This window comes from Neophocaena asiaeorientalis, unplaced genomic scaffold, assembly GCF_003031525.2.
Source record: "Neophocaena asiaeorientalis asiaeorientalis breed wild unplaced genomic scaffold, Neophocaena_asiaeorientalis_V1.1 scaffold92, whole genome shotgun sequence".
Classification (NCBI taxonomy): domain Eukaryota; kingdom Metazoa; phylum Chordata; class Mammalia; order Artiodactyla; family Phocoenidae; genus Neophocaena; species Neophocaena asiaeorientalis.
The window spans coordinates 2,597,830-2,613,806 of NW_020174057.1; the positions used below are offsets into that span (position 1 = coordinate 2,597,830).

The 15,977-nt window shown below is 43.4% G+C and overlaps 1 protein-coding gene and 1 non-coding gene across 2 annotated transcripts in view; both read left to right on the forward strand.

The window, feature by feature from the left end:
* The window catches only part of TMCC3 (transmembrane and coiled-coil domain family 3), a 69,439-nt gene that overhangs the window by 41,940 nt on the left and 11,522 nt on the right, over nt 1–15,977 (forward strand). The window lies entirely within an intron of this gene.
* Nucleotides 5,104–5,210, forward strand: LOC112405857 (U6 spliceosomal RNA). The gene has a single exon (XR_003004441.1). It is a non-coding gene; the product is annotated as a U6 spliceosomal RNA (small nuclear RNA).

Genomic DNA, 15,977 nt, shown 5'->3' on the forward strand with positions numbered 1-15,977 from the left:
TTCAATGTATTGTCTTGAACTTTTGGCCATTCCCAGATGTTGTTCTTTTAAAGCCTCAATGAAAACCACAAAGATTATTTTTAGGATGAGAAGTCTTGGGGTAAATTCTGATTCTGTGATCTCTGTAAGTAAAAAAGTAGTCCTTAATCTTATACCTTTCTGCTAAGGTAGTAGTGATTCATAGAAAGTTCCATAGAAAGGCTTTTAAAGAAGAGATTAGTGGACTCAAAGCAATGGAAGATTAAATCCCTTACTGTAACATTCTTCAGAATGCTAGAGCCTCCTTAAATATAATCAGTAAACATAGAAACAAGTGGCTTATCTTTTTTCCTAATTATAAAGCACTGGTTTTCAAACAGAATTGAAACCCATTAGTTGGTTATGAAATAGATTTAATGAATAGCAACTACCATTTTATATTTTTAGATGGAAAGGCAGAAGGAAGAGTACGGCAAATACCCATCTGTGTTACCCAGATTCAACAAACATTTTCACATTTGCTTTGTGTCTGCGTGTACGTATGTCACATACAGATACCAGGGCATATCTTTTCTGATATGTATCTAAAAATAAGGACTTTTCCTGTATGATAAAATTAACATGCCTAACAAAATTAATTGTAATTTCCTAATACGCAGTTGTCTAAAAAATGAGCTAACCAACCGTGTTTTTTTTAAATACTGTTGCATGTATAAAGATAAGTGTTTGATAAAACTTGTGTTTCAGTTATGTATGTGTGTATACATGTGCACATATGTATGTATGTAGTGGTACATATGTATTTCTTACTATGGGTCTCATTCAGAATTGGGAATATACTGCTTTATAGCAGAGGAAAGTTGGTTATAATAAGTATTTGCTACCCAGTGATACTGCTAGTTCTGTGCTGAGTATTGTGTGGTGTCTAAAAAATGAATACTTCTAGTAACCTAAAAATCCAACAAGGAAGATAAAACAAGTAGGGACCCACTCAACAGTATAAATAAGAGCCAAAATGGATCAGGAAGGATAGGAAGTGACATGGGCCTCAAGGAAGAGATTTTTGAAGGAATGGTAGGATTTGGATAAGACAGAGAGGCCTTGGAAATGTTGTCTCCAAAGGGAAAGATGTAACTACTGAGGTTAAAAAGAAAAGTACAGAAATGTATTGTGTTCTACAGTGCTGGGATCTGTCTGGTGGAGGTTGGAAGAAAGGAGGAAGACATTGGAGAACTGGAATGGGAAAAATTACTCAGATTAAATACCAACAGGAGGAAGAACCCAATTCCTTTATTAAAAAGAAGAATCGTGCATCTTGAGCATTTTGTAACATGATGTAAGTGGAAGTTTAGGAGATGAGCGTAATGATTCGCTATGGACTAGATAGATAGAAGTAAAATGTTGAAAGCAATGAAACCCGATTAAACCATTGCCCTTTGTATATGTGAGGTAGGGAGTTGGGGGCTGGATTCAGGTAGATGGACCTGGAAATAGCAAGGAAGTGTCAATCTAGAGAGAAATTGCTAGACAAAGAAATAACAGAATTTGGTGGCAGCTTGAATAAGGGATGAAGGAGAGAGAACCTGGTAAAAATAAGAGAATGACGCCATTGATAGATAAGGTCATGGGATTAACTATAGTCTGATTGAAAAAAAATCTCACACTTTATAAAGACAAGCTTCCATGACATAATACTCCCAAGAAATAATTTAGGAGGTTTTTTAGAGAAAGTAGCAAGTTATGATCACTAGATAAGCTTTTCTAATACAATTTCCCCTTGTTTTGCCTAAAGACTTAGAGATAGGAAATGTTAGACATCTGTCTTTAGGGTCTTAATTTAGAGTTCTGGTTTTACTGAAAATAGCAACCTAGAAGATTAATGACACTTAGTTAAAAATTAAGGACCAGATATTGAGATTTAAAATTTTAGTCATTAGAGGTACTGTACCTTTTTAAAAGTTAGATTAAATCACTCGAATACTAGGTCGTCTGCTTTTGGGTTGGTGGGCAGTTTTAAGAAGTATTAGCTTTGCTGTTCAGCTTCATCGAAACTTGATCCTTAAGGCACTTCCTGGCGTGAGTTTGAGACTCCGTCTCTGCGGCAAGATACAGCTGCACACACAAGCTGACTCCATGGGGTGGCAGTGCTCAGCTTCTACTGGAAGAGCTTAATCATGACAGCAGCAGCACCATTGTCCTTGGCTCTGGGCTTTTCTGAAGTTCCCACCTATCGGGGGTATGTTGTGTTTCATAAACGATAGCTCACACTTACAGCACTTATTCTGTACAAGGCCCTGTTCCAAGCACTTCATAAATATTAATTCATTTCATCCTCACAGTCACCCTGTGAAGTCGACACCTGCCCCCGCTTCACAGACGAGGAAACTGAGTCATAGAGTAAATAACTACTTGCCCACGGGGATACAGTTAACGTGGCAGAGCTGAGATTTGAACCTGCATAGTCTGGCTCTGAATCTGTGCTCTTAAACCACTAGCTTAGGCTACCACTGTACCACAGTTAAGCTCTGTTTAGGACGCACGGCTTTGGAATCAGGGCTTTTCCTGTGAACCTGGGCTGGCTAGTTGCTGCAAGTATTGTGAGTGGCCCTAGAAGGCTGTTGCCTCTGTTTGGAAATACAGTCAACCCAAATACAGACTTGGATTCTAAGAAGGGTCATGGTATAGTGTTTATCTTAAAAATCACAACCCACAATTCAATTCATTTCTTGCAGTTTCCTTCCTCCCAGATTACAAAACAGTAAGTTCCTAGAGGACTATTGTCTCTCCGAAACATGACTCTCTCTCCGAAACATGACTCTTTGGTGCTTGTGAACTGCTGTAGCTGTGGGAGAAGGAAGCCTCCTCTTATCTGCATCTTGGTAGCAGAGCCTCTAATGATTACAATATCCACTAGAGCTTTAGCCAAAAGAGGGAGTTGATGTGTAAGCTGGTATGTTCCCCTGGCGTTGAGAATCATTTTTAAAATGGTTAAAACAGAAGCAACCTACATTTTTTATGGCACAAGATATCTTGGGATTTAAGCTAGTGTTTTGTTTTACTTATTAAATGTCAAATTTGGAATATCTCCAGTAATTGCCTTGTAGCACCAAGAACTGTCCAAAGCCGTCTGTTAGTATTCTCCCTTCTGGTTTCTCTACCATGCATACTTTTTACTTTGTAATATTTAACGGTAGCACAGTGATTTAAGTAAAGGAAATTTTAGACATTGTAAGGGTTATGGAAAACATGTTCATGTCTAGGAAAGGGTCTGGTATATGCAATAGGCTCTCAGTAGAGGTTGGAAATATTATGAAAGCCCAGCCCTTGGAGCCAGGTGGAATCACAGCTCTTCCACATGCTAGCTTTATGACTTCAGATAAGTCCCTTACTTTTTCCATCTGGAAATGAGAATAATTGTTGTAATCTCAGATTCTTAAAAGGAAAAATAAAATAATGTATGTGAAGCATTTAGAAAATTATACGATACTTAATAAGTCCTTAGTAACTAGTAGCTTCTCTTTTTAAAATAAATTTGAACTATCTTGCCAAGATCCTGTCCTCTTTTGGACCATTCTTCTTGATGCCTGCTTTTGGCCTTAAACAAGTCATTGCCTTCTTAGACTTTAGAGGATAAAAGGGCTCCTTTATTTTTGTGTTCCTGTTCTATTGAACTGTGATTTCCTAAGGCACAAGGAGCTATAATCGTCCCTTGGTATCCCTGGGACATTGTTTCCAGGACCCGCCTTGAATACCAAAATCCTTGGATGATCAAGTCCCGTAGTCGGCCCCAGCTTCCGCATAGTCGGCCCCAGCTTCCGCAGATTCAGCCACAGGTTGTGTAGTGCTGTAGTATTGATTGAAAAAAAAAATCTGTGTGTAAGTGGACCTGTGCATTTCAAACCCATGTTGTTCAAGGATCATCTGTACCCTTGACATTCTTGCTGGTGTATTGGCTAAATTACTTTTTAAAGTTTTTCATTTAATGCAATACAGGACTGCTTCCTTATATGCTACCACGAATAATGGATTGAGCTCAGACATGGATGTGTTAGAAGGAGCAGGCACCTAGTTCTCTGCAACAGTTAGGATGGTCACCGCGGCGGAAATGTCACTTAGGAAAGGAGTACACCTGCATGTTCTGTACATTGTGGATCTTAGAATCTGTCGTTTGATAATTGGTTGCCTGTATTCTGCTTGGAGCAGCTAAGAGCCGTGAGACACATTAGTCTCCTGAATATCTGATCTCTTGCATAAATCAGAGCCATTAATTAACAGTCCAAAGTCCAGTCTGTCTTGAAAGCAGTCCAGCACCGCCTCAGCTGTAGGTTCTTGATCTCGTTGCAAGCAGCTGAGAGGATGTTAAACATGTGGGACAACTGGCTGCCCCAGTTGGCTCTGTCAACCGTTGATTCACGCAACAGATAACAAGGTCCTATTGAGGAAGGAATGTGGGGCAGGACACAGGTGGCTTAGGAGACATTCCCTCCCCTCCAGGCTTCAAGACAGTGGGGGAACAAATGTTACACAAATGCTTACCAGACCTAGAGAAGAAGTACTGGAAAAGGGGAACATGCAGATTTGGGGGAGAGTATAAAGGAAGCTGGGCATGGGAATGGGGGAGGCTTTGTGAAAGAGGCAGTGTTTGGGTTGGTCCTTGGAAGGTACCTGGGGATGGAGGTATGGAAGGCCAGGGTGAGGTACTTAACACGGAGATTTAGGAGAGTGCGTGAAGCGTTCAGGGGTTTATTGGACTAACGGAATGCAGTGAAGGTTAAAAGCTTTAGAGCTTGGTACAAATCTTGGTTCTGTGTCTTATTAGCTGTAACCATGACTTCTTTGATGGCTCCTCACTTCCAAATCTATAAAGCAAAGCTAATGGTGCCTACTTCATGGAGCTGCGGGGATTAAAGGAGAGCGTGTATCAAGCTGCATCCTTACTCTGGTGCTGGTGCGTAGATGTGCTCACAGAAGCATTACGGATGAGTCCGCTGGTATAGGGTAAGACAGGACCCTGATCAAGAGCATTTTAAATTTTTCGCTAAGGATTTCACACTTTAGGGAACTTAAAAGATTTTTGAGAAGGAACAGGACATGGTCTGTTTTATCTTTTAAAAAGATAATTTTGTGCTCGCTTCGGCAGCACATATACCAAAATTGGAACGATACAGAGAAGATTAGCGTGGCCCCTGCGGAAGGATGACACGCAAATTCATGAAGCGTTCAGTATTTTAAAAAAATAAAAAGATAATTTTATTCAGTCCAGAGAAGTCAGAGTTGTTATATTGATTGTCTCATTTGAAGGTCCAGCATGGCTTCAAAGTAAGGTGGTTTTTCCATACTAATAAATATCGAAATGTTGATTGAATGCATTTTTCATGGACATCTAAAGGTTTTTTCTTTAAATGTAATGCTGTTTATAATTTTGGTAGAACTGAAAGCAGCTTTTTATTCCCAATTGCTATTTGATGAAAATGCTGCTGGCTTACATTAGAAAAATAAAGTTGCTCAAGGGAAATAACTTCAGTATTGCAAAAGGGAAAGGAATGAATATAGATCAGTTTTCCTTTGCTCCCTCAAAACTTAGCTATGTTATTTCTAAGCCCTGTGTGATGTCTAGTAGTGTTGATCCATTTAAAACAGAATTCTATACTACAGATCATCCAGTACATATGCCCCTACCCCAGTATTTGTTATAGTACCAAAAACAAATTAAACCCCTGGTCTGCAGGGAATAGTTCAGTTATGAGGCTTAGGTTTGCTTAGGGAATGTGCTTTAGGGCCTGCGTACCAAATGCCATTTTCTGGCTCAGTCTTAATATAGCATCTTTTCAAAGGACATGGGCCAAGTTGTGACCCTACTTTCTCTGGGTGCCCTGGGAAAGGAGGATGGAAGGAGCTGTGCCAACTTATAAGCTCAGTGTGTTTGACCACATTCCCCCAATTACATTTGGGAGTGAGTCTAGTTTCATCTCCAGGCAGCCTGACATACCTATAGCATCTTTAGATTAAAGTTCACCTACCTCTTTCCAATGAGAATCAGGTTATGATAGGCACATGGAAAATATAGGTGGAGCGGCAATAATACCCAAAAGTTCTAAAAAAGGAAGGAAAAGCAAATAGGCTCATTGCCAAGTCTAACTCTCAGTTTGGTTCTGAACTTCCTAGTATCCACAGCAAAAAGGGAAACATGATTATTGGTATCTGATAGACACCCCTATCATATTTACTATTATATCCACTTTATGTATTGATCCAAGAAGCTATACTTTAGTAGACAAATTGCCTTCCCTTTTATGTAGGGCACCTATAATGAACAGAGCATAGATTGAAATGAAAAGTTACTTGGGTATGTATTCAGGCTGCTTCTTTTAAAAGCAGGCATTAGGCCAAGTGAGATCTCCAAGGATTTTTCCACCTCTGAAAGTAACTTCTGTTGCAGGTGACTGCCGCTCATACGAAGTTATCCATCATTGTGTATCTAAGAGGGCGATACGTGTCCTTCAAACACCTTGTTCAGATTGGAGATGCCGAAAGACAGCAGGACAGGGCTGGGATTTGTAGTTATCGCTCAGAAGCTTAGCTTAAGCACATGTCCCTGCCAAGAACACTCACCCTCCATGTTTTGGGGGTAGGGGAGGCGGTGAATAAATGCTATAGGAAAAGGAGAAGGTTAGGCCTCGGCCCTGGGGGGAGGCAGGCCTTCTGCCCGCAGGCTTCCTTTCCGGCCGTTCTGCTCTGCCCACTGGATCAGGGCCTTGGGAACCATTTTTTGCCCCTTAGAGCTGCCTCTGCTCCCTCAGTTCCTGGGGGTGCTTCTCCTGGAGCAGAACGTCCCTTCTCCCTTAACCCTCAAAGCAAGTGCTCAGGTCCCTTTCCTGGGAAGGTTTTGCTGACAGGCGCTGCTAGGAACGGACGGGGAATAACCATGGTGGGGACGGATCCCAGAACCCCTCCGAAGTTGTTAGGTTAGTGCCCAGGGGTTCTCACTCACCCCTTCCCTTGGTTTGTTCTGAGTATAGGAACTAAAAGCCTCAATGACGCTTATTCTAGTTTACTCCTAAGTTTGGGGCTTCCTGTTTCCCCTTCTTTAGAACTCACCATCCCACGTCTCCCCGCAAGAAGGAACTGTGACCCCTTCCATCAGGAAGGCGGAGTTCTTGGTAGAGGTGAGGGGCCGGCATTAGGGGCTCACTTCCCGTCCCTAAACTTGCCTGTTTTTGAGGTACATGGGGTTCCCAGAGAGTCCTTCCTCCTCTCAGTAGCACCCTTTTCTCAGGTCTCCTCACAGCCTCCACCGTTCCCTCCCTCGGGGACATGGCTGTCCTTTAGCTGCCCGTGGTTCTCAGTGTAGATTGGTATTTTCATTACCATACCCTTCCCCTTCTGCTCTTCAAGGCACAATCTTTTTTAATCTGGCCTCCCCCCTCCTTTAATTTAATTCTTGTGTAGATTGTAAAGTACACAGTAAATCCTTACCAGGTAAGGGATTAGTTTGCATTAATTGAAAGCTCTTTTGAAGAAGTAGGTATTTTTCCTAGTGTATGTAACTCAAAGTAGTTTACCTACCACTGTCGCCTGGTAGAGGTTAAATGAGAAGATAATTATTTCTAATTACAGTATCAAGTGTTTGTAAGTGCTTGAAGATATTTGAAGAATTTGTTTTTGAGAACCCTGAATACTTTGCCTAATCTCCCTTACACTGTTAATTAGCAGTATCTGTGGATAAAGGATTGGGCTTTCAAAAGTACGTGTATTCCAGCCCCGGTTCCAAAGGATCCTTGATTCCAGGTTTACTTTACCTGCAGTCAAGAAAGAGAACTTTTGATGCTACAGATTTTCTTTTTTCAGTGATACCAAGAGGAAGAGGTGGGGAGGAATAAAACCTTTATGGTAAAACTAGTGACTCAATTCCTGTTCCGTACACCGTGAACAGAATGTGCCATTGTCAGAATTGAACTACGAAAGGAAGTGTTCTTTGTCTAAACAAATTAGAACAAACATTGTACTAAGACACTTTACTAATAACATATCCTTTTGGATACCACATGAGGGTCTTTTGGATTTTTCATTTTGAGCATGTAGTGTGGAGAAGTAGCTTTCTTCTCAAATATAGGTCTTGAATATTCTGTATAGGTATCTGGAGTAATTACGTGTTGATAAGGATGCTTATTGAGCCTTCAGAGTTATTTTTCCAGTACAGATTGGCTCAATTAGCAAGAAAACGTAGTGTTTGATGCTAGGGTCCCGTGAATGGGTTGGCTTCCCTGGGTTCCATATTCACTGAGTGGCTAGACATTTTGCAAGTGCGTATCAGGTGACCACAGTGTAGCAAGAGGGAAGATGGCTTGGTAGCATCATGTATATTACCAGTAAGAAAGTGATATAGGGACTTCCCTGGTGGCACAATGGTTAAGAATCCACCTGCCGGTGCAGGGGACACGAGTTCGAGCCCTGGTCCGGGAAGATCCCACATGCCGCGAAGCAACTAAGCCCGTGCGCCACAACTACTGAGCCCGCGCGCCTAGAGCCCGTGCTCCGCAGCAAGAGAAGCCACCGCAATAAGAAGCCCGCACACCACAACAGAGTAGCCCCCGCTCACAGCCATTAGAGAGAGCCCACACTCAGCAACAAAGACCCAACGCAGTCAAAAGTAATAAATACATTAAAAAAAAGAAAGTGATATAAAGCTCACATTCTTCTGGTAGAACGTACAAAGTTCCCCCCTTCAGGGCCATGCTGAGCAGTGCCTTGTTTTCTCAGCTCTGTCACCCAGCCTAGGGAAGGGTGTCTTCCCTTCTCTCCAGGCAAATCCATGGCTTATCTGCTGAGCGCCTGTTCCTGTATATATCTAGATATCAACTCTTCACTTGTAAGACCCCAGCGTCTTCTTTATAGGCTCCTTATCTTACTTGCTTTTCTGGTTTTTACCATTTTTCTCCTTCTCCTTCTTCTCTTTGTGATTGTAAATGTGTGGGCATGATTCTGATAAAAGCGATAGCTTTTTTATCCTCATAAAATTATTTTGCCTCAGTCACTGTTTGCCTTTTAGAGCATGGATGAAGTGGAATGGACTTTACAGGCCGTGCCAAACCCGAGAGGGGTGTGGCTCCAGGTGGCAACACCAGGGCCTTGGTAGGAAGTCGCGTGGATGAAGATTTCAAGCTCAGCCTAAGGGTTGGGTCTGGACCGAACCCGGAGTGCCCACAGAAGTCCAGGTGACCATGTGAGGGACACTACAGAATGGGTGCTCATGTGGTTGGTGGCTTGTACAGATCTCCCAGAGTCTTGCATATTTCATATAAACCCAGTGGAGCCCCAGCTAAGCTGTTTATTTTCTGTGGATTTCAAGAAACATACGTATTCTTTATGAGCCTTGCTTTTCTCATAAAATAGGGCTGGTGTGAAGGATATGTGAATACCTAAAAAATATTTAGCATAATGCCTGACTCATAATAAAAGTACTTGGTCAGTATTGTCAGGGAAGCGTGCTCTGGAGACAGACAGCCTGGATTTCAGTCCTATCTCTGATGTTTACTAGGCAGTTTACTTAGCTTCTCTGCATCTAGTTTTCTCATTTGTAAAATGGTAATAATAGTAGAACCTGTCTCAGATTTTTTAGCCAATAGGATATAGCACGTGTCACTCACAGGATATTTTTTCCTCCCGTGCGTGTAGTAGGATTGAAGTTAGGTAGGGCCAGTGCAGTGAGTTCAGGAAGCCCAGGAGTCCCTTCTGGGGAAATCTTCAGGAACCAGTGGACGATTCACCAAGTTCCCTGCCCCTGCCATGGCTACCAGCAGCCTTCCTGATGGTAGGGGCTCCATCACAGCCTGGGTCCCTCAGCCTACTAGCAGCAGGCTTGTAAGCATGAGCGAGAGATAAGCCTTTCCCTTTCTTCAAACCCCTGGGATTTTGACGTCGATTGTTACCCCAGCAAAGCCTAGCTCATTCTGACTGGCACACCAGAGGAACAGCCTTGATGCTACACCTAAAGTTAGATTTCAGCTGAAATGAGTAAGAGTACAGAATGTCAGCTGTGTTGGCTCGGACACTTAGGCCACAAAAACCTGCAAAAGCCTTTGGGTCCTGAACCTGTAGCTCCTTTGTGGGCCTGTCTGTAACACCGCTCTCGTGTGTGCTCTGAAATACCTGTTGCCTGGGCAGTGACCACCGGTTTAAAGGACCTGACCCTTTCCTTACATGACTGAGCTCAAGCAGGTTTTCTTTAGGCAAAAGTTTACCATATCTGGCCTCGGGACTAAGCAGCTGGTTGTTATCTGTCCCTGGTTCTGATCTCGCGGCCCCTGCACCTTCTGGCCACTCTGTGACCCCAGAGCCCCAGGCTCTCCTGCCTCAGTCCACGCCCTCCCGGTGTCCACAGGAGCCTGCATTCCCCTTTCCAGTTCTCTTGGTTTGGATGGTGTGCCTCTACTTGGCTATGCTGCCCTTTTTGTTCATGTCTCTCTGGAGCTTTAGGGGGCACACATGAAGTGTCATGGGGGGCAGCCCTCTCTTGAAGCTTGAACCATGTGTCTGAGCAGCCCTGATAACGACCGAGATGTGCCTGGCATCCCAGTGAGGAAGGTGAGCTCCCGGGGGTAATGGTGCTAGAGTCTTGGGTTGGAGCAGAGATGATTCAGTGTCAGGTTTTGACATCTGTCCAGGGCTTAAAGCTTTTCCTTGCCTTTGTTCCAGAACACTGAGATGACAGTGGAAATGTTTCTGCTGCCAGAAGGAAAACACCATTAGGAATGGCTTTTCACTAGAACGCTGGTGGTCTGCTTTTCACGTAAGGTAATAATAGACAGGTAATTCGGAGAGAACTGAAGGAGGTTAGCAGTCATTTTTAAAGACAGCATCTTTTCTGCCAAAACGGTAATTCAACTTCCTTTTTTTATTTTATTATTTAAAAAATTTTTTGGCCGTGCTATAAAGCATCTTACTTCCCCGACCAGGGATGGAACCCGTTCCCCCTGCAGTGGAAGTGTGGAGTCTTAACCACTGGACCGCCGGGGAAGTCCAGCTTCCTTATTTTTTTTAAATTGGAAAATAAAACAGCATAATAAAAAGAATGACTCCTTACAATCCCGCAGTGCAAAGATAGCCATTGTTAACAATTTGGAGCTTGTTTGTCTTTTAGTTTTTTCATACAGGTACATTGTTTAAATGAAATTGGGATGATAAACAACAGCAAACCTTTGCTGAAACCATTTTATGTGCCAGGAAGTCTTTAAGTACTTCATGTGCGTTATCTCATTTATTTCTCACGACTCTTCAAAGAATCATTATCTCCATTTTACAGAAGAAGAAACTGAAGCACAGAGAGGCTAAGTCATTTTTCCAAGGTCACACAGCTCATAAGAGTGCTGCCAAGATGGAAACCAAAGCAGTCTGTCTCCTGAGCCCAGGGTTTTGACTATCCTGTGTGTGGCACTGTCTCACAGTCAAGATAGCTTGGAGTACACTTCATGGCATTTTGCAGTGTTAGCTCTGATTTGTCTGTTTCTGTCTCCTCATTCTATAGATTAGGAAATCAAAGACCACACAGGTGATTTGATATACCCGAGGACATATAGCTGGTAAATGTTGGTGCCAAAACTGGAGCACATGTCCCACGATCCACCTGCTGATTGACTCTGGGCGATCTGTGGACCTTTGTCTTCCTCCCTGGGCCCCAGCCCTGAAGCAGCTGCGTTGTACTGGTGACCTCCGTGCCGAGTCCAGATGAAATGGAGGACGGAGGACTCCCACAGCTTTCTTCCAGCATATACCTGAAATCCCAGTTTGAGTTCAGGGAAATGGATGGGCAGCTAGTGATACGTGTTAGCTGGATCTTAATTATCCTGCAGAGCTAGGGCTGCAAAAGGCTGAAGCATGCAGCCCAGCAGTAGTTCCAGCTTCCCACCCTCATCAGACATTTCTAACTGAGATTTGCCAACCAGCAGTAAGATTGATTGATTGAGCTTTAAACGCTGTTGCTTTCCTCCACCTGGACTCTCGGGGACATGCCAGGCATTGTTGTAGCTTGAAAGTAAGCTAGAAGTCAGCCAGCCATCCGTGCGTAAACATTCCTGCGTACACAGCTGGCCCGGCCCAGCGTCTGTGAGAGAACTGGGCCCTTGCCCTGAGATGCTGGGGCTGGGTGGCCAGCTGCCATGGGCTTGAGAATTCAAGGAAGAGGAACAGGTGATGCGGTGATGCCTTCTTGCTGTGTTTGGTAAGGTAAGATTTAAAAGCCTCTGTATCTTCAGAGGTTTGGTGGACTTCTTAATAGGGGCTATCAAGCAGGTGGGTTTTTTTTAAACAACCTAATCTGATCTTATCAGAGCTCCAGGAGGGCAGGAGCCCTCCTTCTTATGACTCTTACAATGTGGAGCAAAAGAAAGACAAGAGGAACACATGATACATTAATCAAAACTAGTGTATTCTGGGCTTCCCTGGCGGCGCAGTGGTTGAGAGTCCGCCTGCCAATGCAGGGGACACGGGTTCGTGCCCCGGTCCGGGAAGATCCCACGTGCCGCGGAGCGGCTGGGCCCGTGAGCCATGGCCGCTGAGCCTGCGCGTCCGGAGCCTGTGCTCCGCAACGGGAGAGGCCACAAGGGTGAGAGGCCCGCGTACCGCAAAGAAACAAAAACAAAAAAAAATCTAGTGTATTCTGTTAGAAGTCAGGTTCGTGGTTACCTCTGGAGATGGGGGTGATGTTGTTATGACTGAAGGGGGCACAAGGGGAGCTTCTGTTCTTCTTTTTTTAAAACTGGGTCCTGGTTACACTAGTTTCACAGTTTGTGAAGATTTGAGTTTTATTCTTTTTAGATGTGCTCTTTTCTGCATGTAAATGAAACTTCAATTAAAGTTTAAGTCTTTATTTTTGTGTATCAAGTTGCTCATTGATACTCAAAATAATCTGTTTAGTTGAATCGGGTTGAAATGACGTAGAACTAACTTACTACCCAGGTATTAAGAAAACATCTTTACCTGGAATGGTCGTGTCTATGTGGACTGAACTGCTATGGTCATTTTTTTATTCTCCTCAAATGTATCTTAAATGATTTCAGTGTAGATTCTCCTGGAAATAAAGAATGATGTCGCTTTAGTTCAGCAAACATTTAATGGACAGCCTCCTGTGAAGAAGGGGCAATGCTAGCTCTACTAGCTGGGTGCAGGTGTGGCACCACCTCTCCCCTGAAGGAGCAGATGAGCGATAAAAGGAGGGATAAAGTGCCACAAGAGCACCATGGGGGAATCACAGAAAGGACAGGCAGCTTTCTGGCAGGACTAGGAAAAGATTCATGGAAAAAGTAGCACTTGAAATGGATTGTAAAGAGTATGTTGGATTTTGGGACCTTCCAATGCAGGGGACGTCTGTTCGATGCCTGGTCGGGGAGCTAAGATCCCACATGCCTTGGGGCAGCTAAGCCCGCATGCCACAACTAGGGAGAAGCCCACATGCCGCAACTAAGATCCGATGCAGCCATAAATAAATAGATAGATAGATAGATAGATAGTATGTTGGAGTTTGATAAACAAGTGGATGGGTGGCCGGCATTGTGAATATCATGCATGTGAACTTTAGGTTGCGTGGCTCACTTAAGATGACCGGCATCCATCAGGTGCAAGGTGAGGCCTGAAAGGTAAGCTGTGGACTTAACAGTGACCAAGTTGTATTACATAATTTGGGAGGCACTAGGGAGCCAAAGAGATTTTCTGTGAAGTAGAGTAGCACAATCAGACTGGATATCTTCAGTGAAATCGAATTTCCAGCCTCGTGGTTGTACCGTTACCGTTAATTACCCTGTCTGCCCAAAACAAACATTTCCTGGGCTTAGTGCATCCTTTGTTGCTGTAATTTGAGCCCATTCCTGTTTGGGTCCACTGGTGAGCCGTAGCTGCTTGGCTTCCATGAACTTCCTGTGGTCATCTCTCCAGGACCTGAAGATGATGATTACGTACCTTCTTTAGTCTCTGCACCCGTCCTTCCCCCTTGACCAGGTGAAGTCACAATTCCTTTATTCCTTTTTCTAGTCTTATAGTGATTTGGCATTTATTTCCTTCCAGCCTTTCCTATGTGATGCTCTCTGCCAGATAAAGCAACCAGGGTCTCTTATGACAAAGCTGTGTGTGGGAAGAGAGGGGCCGAGAAATAACGCCAACAAACTTTTGTAAGTTGTGAAAGAGGCCTGACCCACCGACCTGGGATTGTGTCCCACTGTACCATTGGGCTGCCCCCTTTAGGAAAAAGCCCTGGGTAGCCTTTTTCACATGGCAGAATGTTAATGCTCATTGTTGGAAATGGTCCACATTTGAGCCTGAGTCACTTTGGCAGTATGAGGTCTGTTATTATCTTAGCGATTTTTTTTACTATGTCAGCCTCTTCTCTCCTTAAAAAAAGCTAACTTGAGGGCTTCCCTGGTGGCGCAGTGGTTGAGAGTCCACCTGCCAAAGCAGGGGACACGGGATATTGTCCTGTCTCTCATTGTTTCTGTCAAGACTCTATATCAAGGCATTTTGCTAATCAAAGGGTTGTTAACTTGAAAAACAAGATGCTTAGAGATTGTGTTCAGACTCTATAAAGACCTGTTTTTAGTCCTCTGGGGACAAGAGTAGTAGAGTGTCCTGAGGTGGAAAAAGGACCAGCGTTAGGGTGACTTGGATTCAAATCCTAGCTCTTTAAGTCTCTGTTTCTACATGTTATATGGATGTAACACATTCTTTGCCTGCCATGGTGGTGAGGCTCAGACAAGGCAAACCCTGTGGACATTCAGTGCCTGGCACGCAGACCACATTTGCCTTTCCCATTCATTCATTCATTATTGTCAGCAACAATACCTCACTCAACAATACCTCATGGAAATCCTTCCAAGTTTCCTAGTATGGTTCTTTTTTTTTTTTAGTTTTTGAATTTTATTTTATTTATTTTTTTATACAGCAGGTTCTTATTAGTCATTAATTTTATACACATCAGTGTATACATGTCAACCCCAATCACCTAATTCATCACACCCCCACCCCCCGCCCCCGCCGCGGTTTTCCCCCCTTGGTGTCCATACGTTTGTTCTCTGCATCTGTGTCTCAATTTCTGCCCTGCAAACCAGTTCATCTGTACCATTTTTCTAGGTTCCACATACATGCGTTAATATACGGTATTTGTTTTTCTCTTTCTGACTTACTTCGCTCTGTATGACAGTCTCTAGATCCATCCACACCTCAACAAATGACCCAATTTCGTTCCTTTTTATGGCTGAGTAATATTCCATTGTATATATGTACCACATCTTCTTTATCCATTTGTCTGTCGACGGGCATTTAGGTTGCTTCCGTGCCCTGGCTATCGTAAATAGTGCTGCAGTGAACATCGGGGTGCATGCCTTTCCCTTTTAGAGCACAATCTAGCCACCCCCTTTGCCAGGGTGCTCAATGATGCTTTGCAATTCCTTTTTTCCAGGTGGCCCTTGAGTGAGAAAGCTATTTCACATGGTCTTAATATTGTCACTGTTGTTGTTGTTTTTAACATCTTTATTGGAGTATAGTTGCTTTACATGGTGTGTTAGTTTCTGCTGTACAACAAAGTGAATCAGCTATACATATACATATATCCCCGTATCTCCTCCCTCTTGCATCTCCCTCCCACCTTCCCTATCCCACCCCTCTACGTGGTCACAAAGCACCGAGCTGGTCTCCCTGTGCTATGCGGCTGCTTCCCACTAGCTATCGGTTTTACATTTGGTAGTGTATATATGTCAGTGCTACTCTCTCACTTCGTCCCAGCTTCCCCTTCCCCCTCCCCATTGTTGTTTTTAATCACTTTGGTTGTGTTTTGGGTTATTTGTTTCCATATCTGAATACTGTTGTTTTATTACTCAGTTATTAAAATTAATCTTGCTCCATATTATTCCATCATATCTGTTTAATCATTCCATTAAGAAAATAATTTCTTGTGTTGACGAATGTACCTACTGGGACTTTCCTTCCTTCCTTCCTTCCTTCCTTCCTTCCTTCCT